We start from the raw sequence: 15,151 nt of genomic DNA, 5'->3' as shown, positions 1-15,151 counted from the left end.
ATGGGTTTCAGCCCTGGGCAAGTTCACTATGCATTCAATGAGACCAAAGAAATGACAGTAAAATGTTCTTGGGGTGAAAAGGTTTATACCCAACTGTGTTCCCACGGTGGCAGGTCAATCACTAAAATCCCATCCACTCAGAGCAAGTCTGCATGCAGCAAGCCGGTCTCTGCCTCTGGGCCTCTCTGTCTTCACAGCCATTCTCTGGGCCTCTCTGCCTGCACAGCCATCCTCTGGCTCTGTCCTCAGTGCTGCCACCACTCCAGCCTCTGCTCTGCTCTCCTGCAGCCCTGCAGCAGCCCTGCCACTGTGCCACCCAGAGCACTGGGCAGGGCTCTTTATATAGAGTCAATAAAAATTCATTGCCCACCTGTGTGTGGTGAGCTAGCCGACCCCGGCCAGGTGAGAATCCCGGCCACAGGAACCTTCATTTCATCCACATGCCTATTTTAAGGGTTGCTGATTGCAACCTTAATTCCACCTGCAACTGTAATTTCCCTTTGCCACATAATGTATTCATGAGTTCTGAGGATTAAGACATGGACACCTTATTCTGTCTACCATGACCAGTGAGCCAACGAGTGAGTAACTGGGTGGCCAGCACACCAGGCTGGTAGACTGCCAGCAGGAGGGTCCAGCTCTGGGTAATGACCGCTCAGTAGGTAGGAAGCAGTCTGTTTTCAGGGTCCTTCTCATAGGCAGAGTGGAAGTGCAGGCCGCACACCCACCCTCAGTCCTTCACCCCTCTGAGCTTCACTCACCTTGCCTACAACATGAAGATACTAGCAGCACCTGTTTCTCACGGTGATTGTAAACATTACTTGGGAAAACATGTCGGTGTCTGGAATATAGCAACAACATAATGAAAAGGCATTGAAAGAATGAAAACATAGTATTACTACTAATAAAAATGAATGTATATTCCAGGGTCACTAAGATACTAAGTCTAGAGACATAATATTCTAGAGTTGAAAGTACCTGGCAATATTCAAATGGAAGATGAAGGGCTGGGGTTCAGAGAGGGGAAACAATGGCATTCAGTTTACGGCAGAAATAAGATTAGAAATCAGCACTGGGTTAGAACCCACAAGACTCCTCTCTTCAAAACCACCCAACCATTTGTCAGAATGTGATGCCAGGGAAGGCCTTCTGCACTTAGCAGGTGGGTGCACACTTCCTTCAAGCCCTGTTTGCACAGGGAAGCTGGTCTTTCTGACGTGTGGAAGCCATTCTCTGCAAGCTGATGTCCAACTATTTTTTAAAAATAAAATTTCAGCAAGTTTCAATGATATGTGGAAAAATTTCACCATAAGTACAAAGCATGATACATAACTGTATATTCACAGTAGCAGCCATTACATAGAAATCAACATTTTATTTGATATGAAATTATTATAAACAAAAAATTCTAACTGTTTATTTTATCTTGATGTTGTGCATGGTGGGTGGTTTTTATTTTCTTCTATCTTTTCTATGTTTTCCAGATATTCTACTTGAGCAGGAATTTCTATAATAAGGAAAAGTAGAGGTGCTTCTTTCAAAAAAGTTTCAATAATGAGAAAGATGTTTTTTTTCTTTGGTCAATGATTTTGCTCCCTCTTGACTCCAGATTTCTAGAACCTGGATATTCAAAACAAATATTTCTTTGATAGTCTCAAAAGTATTTCTCCTAGTGATTCCTTCCCTTATTCCTAGGGGATCTCTGCTTTATTCCACATTGCTACAACACAAAACAAAAAACAATGAAAAACAAAACCCACTCTAACATTAACTACCTCCGTAAGTAAGTCCATGGACCACAGTGAAATGTTCTCATCAGTGAAAACAATGAATCAAAATGTGTGGCTTCGTACACACCCCGCAGTCACCACCTTCACCCTCACTAAACCAGTTCTCTTTGGTTCCTGCTGTTTTCCCTTTCAGTTATCACTACATCCATTATTCAGGCAAACTCCTTGCTTCTATAATTTCATATCAAATAAAGAAATGCATTCTGAGACTGGGTCTAAATAGGAATGCAGGCCTGGTCTCTCATAACCCGCATACCCCTGGATGCAATTACTTTAATCTCTTTCTGAACATATTCCTAATATAGGCTCTTACATGGACCATTTTTCATATGTCTTGGTTTTTCATCACTTAATTCTCGAGTAAGACCGCAGACATTAAAATGATAACATATCATGTTGAGATCATGGTTAAGTTCAAGGGGAAAATAATATACTCTTGTCTGCAGCTAGAATGAAAGAAAGTGATTACAGATCATGATGGCATCATTTTCACAATATTTGGACTCTTTTCTTGCTGTCACATTTGGGTTAATGGAGTTACATTTTGAAATTTGTTCTAAGGCATTTAGAGGTCATTGTGCACATGGGGCAGAAGGAGGGATGGGGAAGGGGCAAGTTTTCTCAGAACCAGGGCCTTGAAACACTTTGTTAACATGGCAAATCAGAAACCTAGTACAGAAAGATCTCCAAGCCTCCAAATAAAAATGGAAAGAAACCATCCTACTTAAAAGTCACTTTGTTCATGAAGAAGTCACTCATGTTTATGTCCAAGAGATTTTTGCCTATGTTTTTTTCTAAGAGTTTTATGGTTTCATGACTTACATTTGGGTCTTTGATCCATTTCGAATTTACTTTTGTGCATGGGGTTAGACAGTGATCCAGTTTCATTCTCTTACATGTAGCTGTCCAGTTTTGCCAGCACCATCTGTTAAAGAGACTGTCCTTTCCCCATTGTATTTTTGTGGCTCCTTTATCGTATATTAATTGAACATATATGTTTGGGTTAATGTCTGGACTCTCTATTCTGTTCCATTGGTCTGTGGCTCTGTTCTTGTGCCAGTACCAAACTGTCTTGATTACTGTGGCTTTGTAGTAGAGCTTGAAGTTGGGGAGCGAGATCCCCCCCCACTTTATTCTTCCTTCTCAGGATTGCTTTGGCTATTTGAAGTCTTTGGTGTTTCCATATAAAACTGAAAGAACAAAACAGCAGCAGAACCACAGAACCCAAGAACGGACTAAGTTACCTAAGGGAAAGGGACTGGGGAGGATGGGTGGGAAGGGAGGGACAAGGGTGGGGAAAAAGAAAGGGGGCATTACGATTAGCATGTATAATGTGTGTGGGGGGGCACAGGGAGGGCTGTGCAACACAGAGAAGACAAGTAGTGATTCTACAGCATCTTACTATGCTGATGGACAGTGGCTATAATGGGGTTTGGGGGGGATTTGCTGGAGGGGGGAGCCTAGCAAACATAATGTTCCTCATGTAATTGTAGATTAATGATAACCAAAAAAAAAAAGTGACTATGAGTTAAAAACCTGAGAAAATAAAATCAAGCCCTTCCTAGTATCCAAAGGGATAATCCCAACAAATCAGACCTATGAGATGTTCAGGGTTTATTATATTAATTATTAATAATGTAGGGCTTCTAGGAGCCCCATGATTGATTTGCCTCCCCTTCTCCACCAAGATTCAGAATTCCCCAGAATGGCCCGTGTCAGCCCAGCTTGTATCTCTGTATCTCTGTCCATTGATCCTCCCTCCATTCTACCCCGCTGACTACTATTTCTGCCAAGCTTCTGTCCCTGAAACACCCTAACATATAAGAAGGTCATTAGCTGTTAGGGTTTATAATTTGCTGAATTTCACCAGCCCACTCACTCGTGTTTTCTAAGATCCCCTGCTTCCACTTTGACTATAATCATAATCATATTAACAGCTCGCAGTCACTGAATGTTTTTTATGTGCCGGGCATTTTTACTTGAATTATCTCAATTGGCTCCTATAAGCATCATCTGAGGTAAGTACCTATTATTAATCTCTTTGAGGCTCAGTGTTCTCATCTGTAGGATGGGGTGATGCAGAATGATGATCACACAATGGGTAAATACTCCATCTGGGAATCACACCCCAGGAATCACAGCCATAAGGTCTGTGCTCTTCAACCCCATATGTTGCTTACCCTGGTCTCCTTGCTACCAAAATTTCCAAGGTGAACTTCATCCATTCACTCCATAGAACTTGTCTTCTTCTAGAGCTTATCTTATTCCAAAGGACACATATGTCTACTTTCGTACTTACAATTTTAGAATTACAGAACAGTTGCAAAAAATAGGACAGTTTCCACACATCCTTCATCCAGGTTCCCCAGAGGCTGTGTTTTTTTCACACTGTCTTCAGCCTTCAGGTCATCATTGTCAAACTCAAGCCAACTGAACCATAGGAAGATAAGGAAATAGCCACAAAAACCATCTATTCTAAGAGTGCCTCACATGGGTGACATCACTTTCCCCTTAGGGGAGGCTCTCAGCTGGCCGTCTCACACTTTCTCTGTCACTAACGATTCCCTCTGTGGTCAGCACAGGTACTGACCGTACAGATCTGCACAGGTTTGCGTAACAGATGCACCATGGATTCTTAATTTTCTTGGGCCCTTAATGCATTGAAAGAATTGTCCCTCTCCCTAGAAAATGCAGATGAACAATCCTACATACTTCAGGTAGTGTGTAAACCCAGGGTACCTCTCTTTGTGTGCAGTCTTACCTGATTTATTGTTCCAAAGCAAACAATCACAGCCTGACCTGCTAACCTCACGCGCCAGCTTTTGCTCAATCTTCATGCAGCGTCTCCACCTCACTAACCCTGGAGAGGCTGCCAAAGAAACACAGAGCCACTGCTGAACCGCGGCTGTGGAAATGGCCGTTGGCCAAAGAATACATGTAACTGCCACCAGGACAGCCTCGTCAGGTGGTGAGGACAGAGGGTCCCCTCCTCCTGCTGTGTCAGATCCATTGCTTCTGGGATTTCCTGACACCAGGGCAGCCCGGTCGGCTCCTCAGCTCCATACTTGCCAGAGGTCAATCCACTTATCCATGCAGACCCCAGCGACTTCTCACAAATTAGTATTTATGAGCCTACTATTCTGTCCAAGCTAAACATTCTATGTTAAACGCAGCCCACTTCCTTGTTGATACACTGCAAGTCTGAACTTCTCAGGCCAATATTCTATGAGAGGATCAGGTGGTTACCAGTGAAATCACAACACCTAAGGAAGGTCTTAAAACAGAGAATAGTTGGTCTTTGGGTTACTCAGAGCATGAGAGTAAGTCTTCTTCAGGTAACATAAAACCAAAATGCGGATTGCATTTTCAAATATTAAGAGGTCGAAGAATATAACAGGTATTTCCAATAACACTCACATTTTAGAAATACAGAATTAGTGTATCCTCAGCATAGCATAAGGAAAAGAACTCAGGTTTTGGAATTAGGCAAATACACCTGATGTTGCATGCACCATTTAACTATGTGACTTTGCTTAGTCAAATTTTCCTCTTCTCTAAAGTGAGGAAATAATGCACACAAGGAAGGACTGTGATGAAGAGAAATGTGACAATGTGCACAATAAGGACTTTGCATCCAGGTCTAACTCAATAAATCTTAGCTCTCTTTCCCATAGAATTTTTTTCCAGGTGTCCAGAGCAGCAAGCACTATACAGGATACATTTTTAAAAATCATGCCCAGAGAAATCATAACACAATTTGAAAACTAAAAACAAAGAAAAATCTCTTGAAAGCAGCCAGAGGGAAAAAACATGTACATATAGGGGAGCAGTTCCAATGACTATGGATTTCTCATCAGAAACCACAGACACCAGAACTGCAAGAACTGTCAACCCAGAATTCTCTATCTGGTAAAAAATATCCTTCATCACTGAAGGTGGAATAATGACATTCTGAGATGAAGGGAGATGAAGAGGATTCACTGCCACCAGACCGTCTCTGCAAGAAATGCTCACAGTTCTTTAGACAGAAGGGAAATGATAACAGTAAGAAACTTGGAATATTCGAATGCAAGAAGAACACAAGAAATGGCAACTACTTGGGTAAAATAATAAAGTATTGTTCTCCTCTTTAGTTGGCTAAAATACATATGATGGTTAAGGTACAAATTATTACACTGAGTTTTCAATGTATTGATGCAGTTATACGTATGTACAGTAATATGTATCATGCAATCATACATATGATAACTACAATATAAAGAGGGAAAAGGCAAAAGTACCTATATATTATAGTCTAATCACACTACTTAAAATACAGATATTGTCAGAATAAATTTTAAACATCAGATCCAAGGATACGTTCTCTATAAGGCACCACTTGAAACACGATATAGGCAGGTTATAGTAAAAGGGTGGAGAAGATGTCCCTGGAAAATGCTACCCAAGATGCAGTAACTCTGTAAATAGCAGACAAAGCAGATTTAAGAACAAGGAAAATGACCAGAAATAACATGGGACATTATCTAATGATTAAAAGATCAGCTGACCAAGAGATGTAAGTGCGTATTCACCTAAAATCAGAGGTTTGAAATACATGAAGCAAAAACTAAGAGAAATAGAGAAATCCACAACATCTTTCAGTCACAGATAGCATGAGCCAATGAAAACTCAAGCCAGGATACAGAAGAACCAAACACCATCATCAATGTACTTGACTTAACTGACTTTTGCAAATGGTCCCACCATCGAGATGAGAAGGACGCTCTATCAAAAGAGAAGTGTGAGACAGAAGCCCCGGACGAGGTGCTGGAGGATGGGCAGCACATGCCGGAAGCCCAGGACAAGCCTGACTGCTGATGGAAAAGCAGCCAGCCCCCTCTGAGCTTCCATCTTTTCACAGGCATGACCGCGGCTGGTATACAGAGCGGTGACGTGCTTCAGAGACTGAAGACAGTCAGTCTAGCTTAGATCCTAGCTCTACGTCTTAACTAGCTGGAGGATTTGATCAAATGCCTTAACTTCTCCCTGCCTCTGTGCTTCTCTGAGCAGCCTGCCCTCACCCATATGTAAATGACACAAAAAGCACCTACTCAGGGGTATCAGGGGAACTGAAGTAATCTAAGTATTTAAAGCGGCACCTGGTAAACATACAAATACTAGTTATTATTAAAACTGTTAATATTGCTAAAATGATTGAGACAGAGCAGTGTTTCTCAACTCCTTTATTATTGCCTCCTTATGAGGTTTCATTCTGACATTTTTTTTTCCTAATCACAGGTATATTACATTATATCTCTGTATATCTCTGTAGATGTGGTGGCTCTCCAGACAGCCAAAGACCAACTGTCCTATTTAAGCATCAGTTTTCATCCTCTTGGGAGAAATAAAACCCCTGTTGGAAATGCACATGATGAATCGATCTGTGACATTCTGTAATTCTAAGTCTGGATAGATCATATTAGAAGATCTTTATAATTACTTATTACTGTTACATAAAATATGAACTCAAGTTGCCAGTAGCATTGTTCATTTATTGCTAAATTATACTATGCAGGCATGTGGGAAAGTAATGTGTTACACCTAAGGATTTGGAAAAGACTTCCTAACTAGTATAGGCAGGCAGCTAGCCAGAGACTCAGTCCCATTAGATAAATACCATCACATCCTAGAAACATATTTATGTCCAAGTTACTGGTATAACATGCTGAGTTCAAAGATTTATGAGATTATAAAAATTTTTTTCAGTCATGAGGCATATGAAAAAAATGATATATTTTTCTTTTAGTTATGTAACTAGGCAGATTGAAATGTTCTCCTAATTTCTCCTGACATGCAGCCCATCTCTCATTAGCTTATAAGGGTGTCTCTAACTGCAGTACCTGTCAAGTACTTATTTCCAATGAGCAACGATCACATTAAAGAGACAGCCGGACCTCATCTTGTCATTAAAAATAGAGAAAGAATCCTAATACTAAATGTCTATTCTGAAGCCAAGAAGGCACGTATTTTCTCAGCCCCTAAATCACACACTGATGGTAAAATAAGACCCAACCAACTCTTTGGAATAATTCAGCCTTTCATTCTTTACTGAACTTAGAGATATTCAGCACAATCTTGATAAATTATCCTTCATATCAAAATATAAGTCTTTATTTTCCCCTTGAACTTCTTCCCATGTGTTTCTTCTTCCATTCTGTCCATAATGAATTATTTCACATTGGTTCATCTCTGATGCCATCTTGTTGACAATTATTGATGTCAGAAAGAAAGATATATAGTGATGTCAAAGAAGAAAACTGTGTAGCTTCCCAAACACAGAGTGTCTTCTGGGAAGATCACGCACAAGTTCAGATTTTCAAATTAAGGAATTTACAGTATCAGTTGATCAAGATCTTTAAGATTGACTCAATTTAATAAACTCCTAAACAGTCAATATAAATTGTAATGGCAAAGTTGTTTGGATTTGTTTGTTTTTGTTTTGTTTTTAATTTACTCTGAAGAAGACACGAAAAATGGATGTCTGTCGTTCAGATCACACCTATACAAACAGCAGGGAACACATGGAAATAAGTTAGTAATCAGATTGTCAGATCAAACTGCAATTCCTAGAAAAGGGGAGATGGGTGGGAGAGAAGTGGTAAGCAGAAATTGAAAAGACAAATAGTTTGCATGTGTTTCACGATTACCCTTCCTGCATTAACAGCAGACATTATTAATCAATCACTGCACACTTTTGCTGATGAGCTCTAATGCAGGCATTGTATCCATCCCACACATACTCTAGGCAGCCACATCCAATCAATCAGTTATTATATGAAATGAAATCTCACATGCCATATGTGGCCTAGAGGGATGATTAGTCCAAGCCATGGATCTCCATTTTCTGTCATAAAACATAGAACTCTAGCTATCAGAATTTATATTTATTGCAGGTTTAGTATTTTTCACTGCTGGGATTAGAAAATTATTGCCAAATTCTCCTTTTGTTCCAGCAGAGCATTTCTGACAGATGAAATTAAAGACAGATAGAGAGAATAATATTGAACTTTAGGAAAAAGACTCTAGAGATGGAGCCTGAACATCTGTATTTGTAGAAATTTCCATAGAAATGGTGCTTCCTCAAAGCACCAAAGCTGTGTGCTGTGACCATCCAGGAAAAGAAACTGCCCACCCATATGATTCAACTGTGCCATCTCTAGCATTACAGATATCACTGACTAATCTGTCTTGCTTGATAAGTGAGGACAGATTCTCAAGACCTCTCAATGTGGTGCCTAGACTGCTTCTCCCAAACAATTAGAGATGGCATGTCGGGCAATAATTAGAATTGTTCAATTCTCTCTTCTTCTGAGCACAGTAGAAAGACATCGAGTTGACATTTGTTCAATCCCCTTAAGGTAAGTGTGGCTAGGAGACAACTGGCCAATGCAATTGGAGCTAAAAAGACACGCAGAGCTTCAAGAGACAGTTTATGATTCACCACATTCTCTTTCCTTCTGCCAAGTGGCCTGCATCATTCTAAATAGTAGGCACAGCATCCGCTTTGGGCTTATAGTCATGCGGGATAGAGTCCACAGCCCAAGCATGGCAGGCAGTGGGCTGGTTAATTTTATGGGGCCAGTTGACTCGCCATGCGATGCCCGGATTAAACATTATTTCTGGGTGTGTCTGTGAGGGTGCTTCTGGAAGAGGTTATCATTGGAATTGGTGGACTCAGTAAAGTAGACTGCCTTCTCCAGTATGGATGGGTGCAGATGGGTGTGGATGGGTGCCATCCAACCCACTGAAGGCCCAAACAGAACAAAGGTGGAGAAAGAATGAATTTGCCTCCTTTCCTCCTGCCTCACTGCTTGAGCTGGGACACCTCATTCCATCTGCAGCCCTCAGACCCGGGTTCCCACCACAGGCTTCCCTGGTTCTCAGGCCTTCAGAGTTAGACTGAACTCTACCATCCCATTTCCCGGGTCTCCAGCCTGCAGACAGAGATCATGGGGCTTCTCATCCTCCACAGTTGGGGGAGCCCAGTTCTCAAAATAAATATGTATTATTGGTTCTGTCTCTCTGAAGAGCCCTAATACAGGCATATAGAGTGAGCAAGAAATAAACTTTGTTTCTTTCAAGCCATGAAGACAGGGGGTTGTTTGTTCCTTCAGCATAACCCAGCCTATTCTCACCCATACATCACACAGGGAAACTTTTCTGCAATCCTTGCAAAACTTTTCTGGGAACTCTCGGTAGGAAAATTTTGGCCTCATCAAGATCCCTTCAATTTTGGCAAATTTTAAACCTATAAGGGGATAAAAATAAGCTTTCTTGATATTGTGGGATCTTTGAAGATGAGATCTCTAAAGAGGACCAAAGAGGGAGTTTGAACACAAAAGCGAGGAGAAGGGGGAAAGGAAATGAAAGATAAAAAAATGCACAGGAGAACAACTCTTGAGGCCTTGTGCAAACGTGTGCTGATCCCTGACTTCCGATTTCTCTGGGATGAGTGGGCAGAGGCCCAAGGCAGCATGTCGGGCCCAGGACTACCACTGGAAGCAAGAGGGGAACAGAAATGGTTAAATGTTACCAACCAGTATTTTCCTGGCAAACATTTAATTTCTTTTGCTGTTTATATGTCTTTTCCTCAATAGGAAAAAATACAAGTACCTGATTTTAAGGAGAGCATGGTGCTAGAAAAGAGTACTTTTTTCTGTGTGGCTGTAGCAACATATAGTACTTTTAGGCTATAAAACATTTTTCAACAATATGATTACAAATTTTAAGACATACCATCCAGGAACTATAAACTAAAAATCCAGCTTCTAAAAGTTCACACAATGTCAAACAATAAAATTTTTTGATATAATAGAAAACACATTTTCTTGGGTAATGTAGACTGCTGATATTTGAAATAACGCACCAGATTATTAATTCCGTCAGATACACTAATGGCACTTTCTTACTGCTTTTGTTATTTTCTTTTCAAGGACATGTTTTAGAAGAAGATTTGAAAGTGATAATGTCAACTCCCATAAACATACTGTCCTTTCACAGCAAAATTTCATCAACACTACATGTTCATTTCAGTTATGGTTTTTTAAGATTATACAGCCTTGGGAATATATTTTATAACTGTATATGGTGCTTAAAAGACCTGCTTTTATAGAACATTCAAAAGGAGAAATTCAGTTATTGGACAGAGATTATGAAGTTATGTTTTCCCCCCTTCAAACAAGATATTTAGTATTTTTGTGAGTGGTGTGGATTAATTCATCCATTTATTTCATCAAAAAACTTTTGTAAGCACTTATCAACCAGCAGGCTCAGTTCTTGATGCTGAAGATACCACTGTAAATAAGAAACAACAACCATGGGCTGGTAGAGCTTATGCTCTGATGGGGCAACAGATAAAAATAATGACAGATAGATGATAAATAGAACTAATGACTTTTTATTATGTATAAGTTCTATAATTAGGGGATAGAGAATGATGGTTAGAGGTACTATTTAAATAAGAGTTGAGGAAGGCACCTCTGGGGAAGATACCTTTGGGAAGAATCCTAAGTGAAGAGGGGAAGAACATTCTAGGCAGAGGGGAGAGTAAATGCAAATGCCCGGAGGTAGAAACAAAGCTGGAAGATTTAAGAAACAAATATTACAAATGGCAAGGCCTAAGACCGAACAATGAGAAAAGGTAGTGTAAAGAAAGATATCACTGGAGGCAGGAAAGTCAAGGACAGAGACACCCAAGCACTGGACAGTTCACCCATGGGGACAGCCCCACATCCTCTGGTATTTTTCAATCAATTTTGAATTTTTCTTCTCTATTGAAGTAAAGCTCAAAATTCCACTGTAGCACATCAGCCCATCATCCTTCAAGTTTCTGATATACAGTGCTTGTATTATTATTATTAGGTTCTAAATATTTTCTGAATACCACTCTGATTATTTTTTAGCTGAGAAATGCACTGTTTGAAGTGAAATGTTAAAATTACCAAACACATGGTCTTTGCAGGGGGTTACTATTGATTTTAAGTTTATTGCATTATGGTCGAAGAAGGTGGTACATCTAACACTGATTCTTTGTTCTGTGCTGAGAGTTAATGTGTAGCCTGTGTACAGGATACGATGTGTATAGAATCAATATTTGCAGGTGTTGAATGTGTACTTGAAAAACAAGTGGGCATTCTCTAATTTCTGCAGCAAGGTTCTATATGTACCCAGTATACAACTGTGTTGTTCAAATCTGTATCTTTTGACTGGTTAGCCAGAGACGGGTAAGATTCCTCAAGGGAGGAACAACCTAAGACAGGCACAGTCGCAGGGGGCCATCTGGTGAGAAAATGGGGAGCAGCAGAGGTGAGGCTTAGAACCTCCCCCCTCATGTTCTGAGAGAAATCTTCTGCATACATGGATGTTTATTGCCCTCATCTAGCTCGGATTAACACATAGTCTACAGGCACACACCTGATCATCTACATTTGCTCTCTTACAACACTAAACTCTGTTTTCTACCTTTATCTCGTATCTACCTACCACTTCAGCATTTTATTAAAAATAATAATAATAGAGAAGTGTGGTATCCACATATAAATCAAGTTTAAAAATCAAATGAATATTCATATTTGAACTGACTGTTTATAGTTCATAATGCATGAACAAAACCGAAAGCTTCTGTGATGACTGCCCTTGCACTGTTCACCATGTAACTTATTCACTATGTGAGAATTTGTACTCCATGTAAGAATTTGTTCGTTATGCATCAGAAGATTGGAGACTGACGAAAATTAGGCTTGGGGTGAATTAATGATTGTGCATTGAGTATTGACCCCCCTATACAGAAATTTATTGTTGTTAACAATAATTTGATCAATAAATATGAGAGATGCCCTCACAAAAAAAAAAAAAATATATATATATATATATATATATTAACACACTTCCAATTGTAAAATAAATAAGTAACCGGGATGTAATGTATAGCATAAGGAATATAGTCAAAATATTGTAACAACTTGGTATGGTGATAGCTGGTACCTAGAATTATCATGTATATAAATGTTGAATCACTGTGTTGCACACCTGAAACTAATGTAATGTAATACTGTGTGTCAACCACCCTTCAATTAAAAAAAAAAAATCTGTATCTTTACTGATGTTTTTCTGCTGACCTATTTATTGGTATCTACAAGAGACATGTTTCAATCTCCCACTATGTTTTGTATTTGACCATTTCTCCTTGTAACCCTGTCCATTTTTGCTTTATATATTTTTGTGATTATCTTGTTATTTGTGCACATTCAGGGTCAACTTCCTAGTATCTTTCTGGCTAATTATTTCCTTCTATTAGGACTCTATAAATCCTAATAATATATTTTACCTTACAGTCTATTCTGCCTGACATTAATATGACCATATCAGCTTTGTTTGATATATATATATTTCTATCCCTTAACTTTCAACTTTTCTGTGTTACTATACATTTTAAAATATCTCTTTTGAATAAAACACAGATTATTTTCCCAGTCTAAGAATTGCTGTCTTTTAATATATGAATTAAATCAATTTACATCTATTGTGATAATTGATAATATTTGGATATAAGTTTACCATCTTTATTTTGGGACCAATTTTTATGCTAGTCAAATTCCAATGACAACTTGATAGTGCAAATTCAGATTATACACCCAAGTGTGCCACAAACATGTGACTTCGCTTTCTTGTGGGAAGCTTTCTGCACCCTATCCAGAACTCCAAACAGAACAAGTTCCTTGTTGTTCTTCCAATGAGGGAGCAGTTTTTTCTCGTCTCTTTCACAGGTCTGGAGGCCAGAGGTCTAAGGTCAAGGTGTGGCAGGGCTGGTTCCTCTGAGGCCTCACCCCTTGGCTTGTCAATGGTTATCTTCTCCCTGAACCTTCACTTGTTCTTCCCTCGGTGCATGTGTCCAAATCCTCGTCTTAGAAGGAACTAGTTCTACTGGATTAGGGTCCACACTAACGACTTCATTTTAACTTCATTAGCTGCTTAAAGACTCTTTCCCTCAAAATAGTCACATGCTGAGATACTGAGGGTTAGAACTTCAACATCTGAATTTGGGGGAAGGGACACCGTTCACCCCAGAAGAGGCACCCCCACAATTCCATCTGCCAGGTTGTCCAAAGAAGTTCTGACTGCTCTTCTGTGCCTCCCTCTGAGCCTAGTTTAAGACCAGCCTTCAGTGCGGACTCTGCATGAAGCTAATTGTGGTCTCCTGACTCAGTCCTGGTTCCCGGACAGGTCAGTGCCTCCTCATTCAAGGCACTCTGCCTGTACTTCCCGTGTCATGTGATATCGTCACTGGGTACCTAAATCCTGATAGGAGAATGATGTGATAATGAGCACCTGCGACAAAACTTCTTTGAGGTGGTTACCATTTTTTTTTTTTTTTTATTGAAGGGTAGTTGACAACAGCATTGCATTACATTAGTTTCAGGTGTACAACACAGTGATTCAACATTTATATACATGATAATTCTAGGTACCAGGTATCACCATACCAAGTTGTTACAATATTTTGACTATATTCCTTATGCTATACATTACATCCCGGTTACTTATTTATTTTACAATTGGAAGTGTGTTTATATATATATATATATATTTTTTTTTTTTTTGTGAGGGCATCTCTCATATTTATTGATCAAATAGTTGTTAACCACAATAAATTTCTGTATAGGGGGGTCAATACTCAATGCACAATCATTAATCCACCCCAAGCCTAATTTTCGTCAGTCTCCAATCTTCTGATGCATAACGAACAAATTCTTACATAGTGAATAAGTTACATGGTGAACAGTGCAAGGGCAGTCATCACAGAAGCTTTCGGTTTTGTTCATGCATTATGAACTATACACAGTCAGTTCAAATATGAATATTCATTTGATTTTTAAACTTGATTTATATGTGGATACCACATTTCTCTATTATTATTATTTTTAATAAAATGCTGAAGTGGTAGGTAGATACGAGATAAAGGTAGAAAACAGAGTTTAGTGTTGTAAGAGAGCAAATGTAGATGATCAGGTGTGTGCCTGTAGACTATGTGTTAATCCGAGCTAGACAAGGGCAATAAACATCCATGTATGCAGAAGATTTCTCTCAGAACATGAGGGGGGAGGTTCTAAGCCTCACCTCTGTTGCTCCCCATTTTCTCACCAGATGGCCCCCTGCGACTGTGCCTGTCTTAGGTTGTTCCTCCCTTGAGGAATCTTACCCGTCTCTGGCTACGGTGGTTACCATTTTTAACCACATTTTAAAAATAAAGAAGCTAAGTCACAGAAGGGTAAGCAATCTACCCAAGAACACCAAGCTGGGAAGTGATGCTGTCAGAATTCGAA

General features: G+C 39.6%; 1 long non-coding RNA gene across 2 annotated transcripts in view; it reads right to left on the bottom strand.

The window, feature by feature from the left end:
- LOC130680922 (uncharacterized) overlaps positions 1 to 1,379 on the bottom strand; it is a 28,548-nt gene extending 27,169 nt beyond the window's left edge. For both annotated transcript variants that reach the window (XR_008993957.1, XR_008993956.1), the window contains exon 1: positions 90 to 1,379. This is a non-coding gene — a long non-coding RNA (uncharacterized LOC130680922). The remainder of the gene's footprint in view (positions 1 to 89) is intronic.
- Positions 1,380 to 15,151: the final 13,772 nt, after the last annotated feature.

This window comes from Manis pentadactyla, chromosome 15, assembly GCF_030020395.1.
Source record: "Manis pentadactyla isolate mManPen7 chromosome 15, mManPen7.hap1, whole genome shotgun sequence".
Taxonomy (NCBI): Eukaryota; Metazoa; Chordata; class Mammalia; order Pholidota; family Manidae; genus Manis; species Manis pentadactyla.
This window is presented reverse-complemented; position numbering and strand designations above follow the sequence as displayed.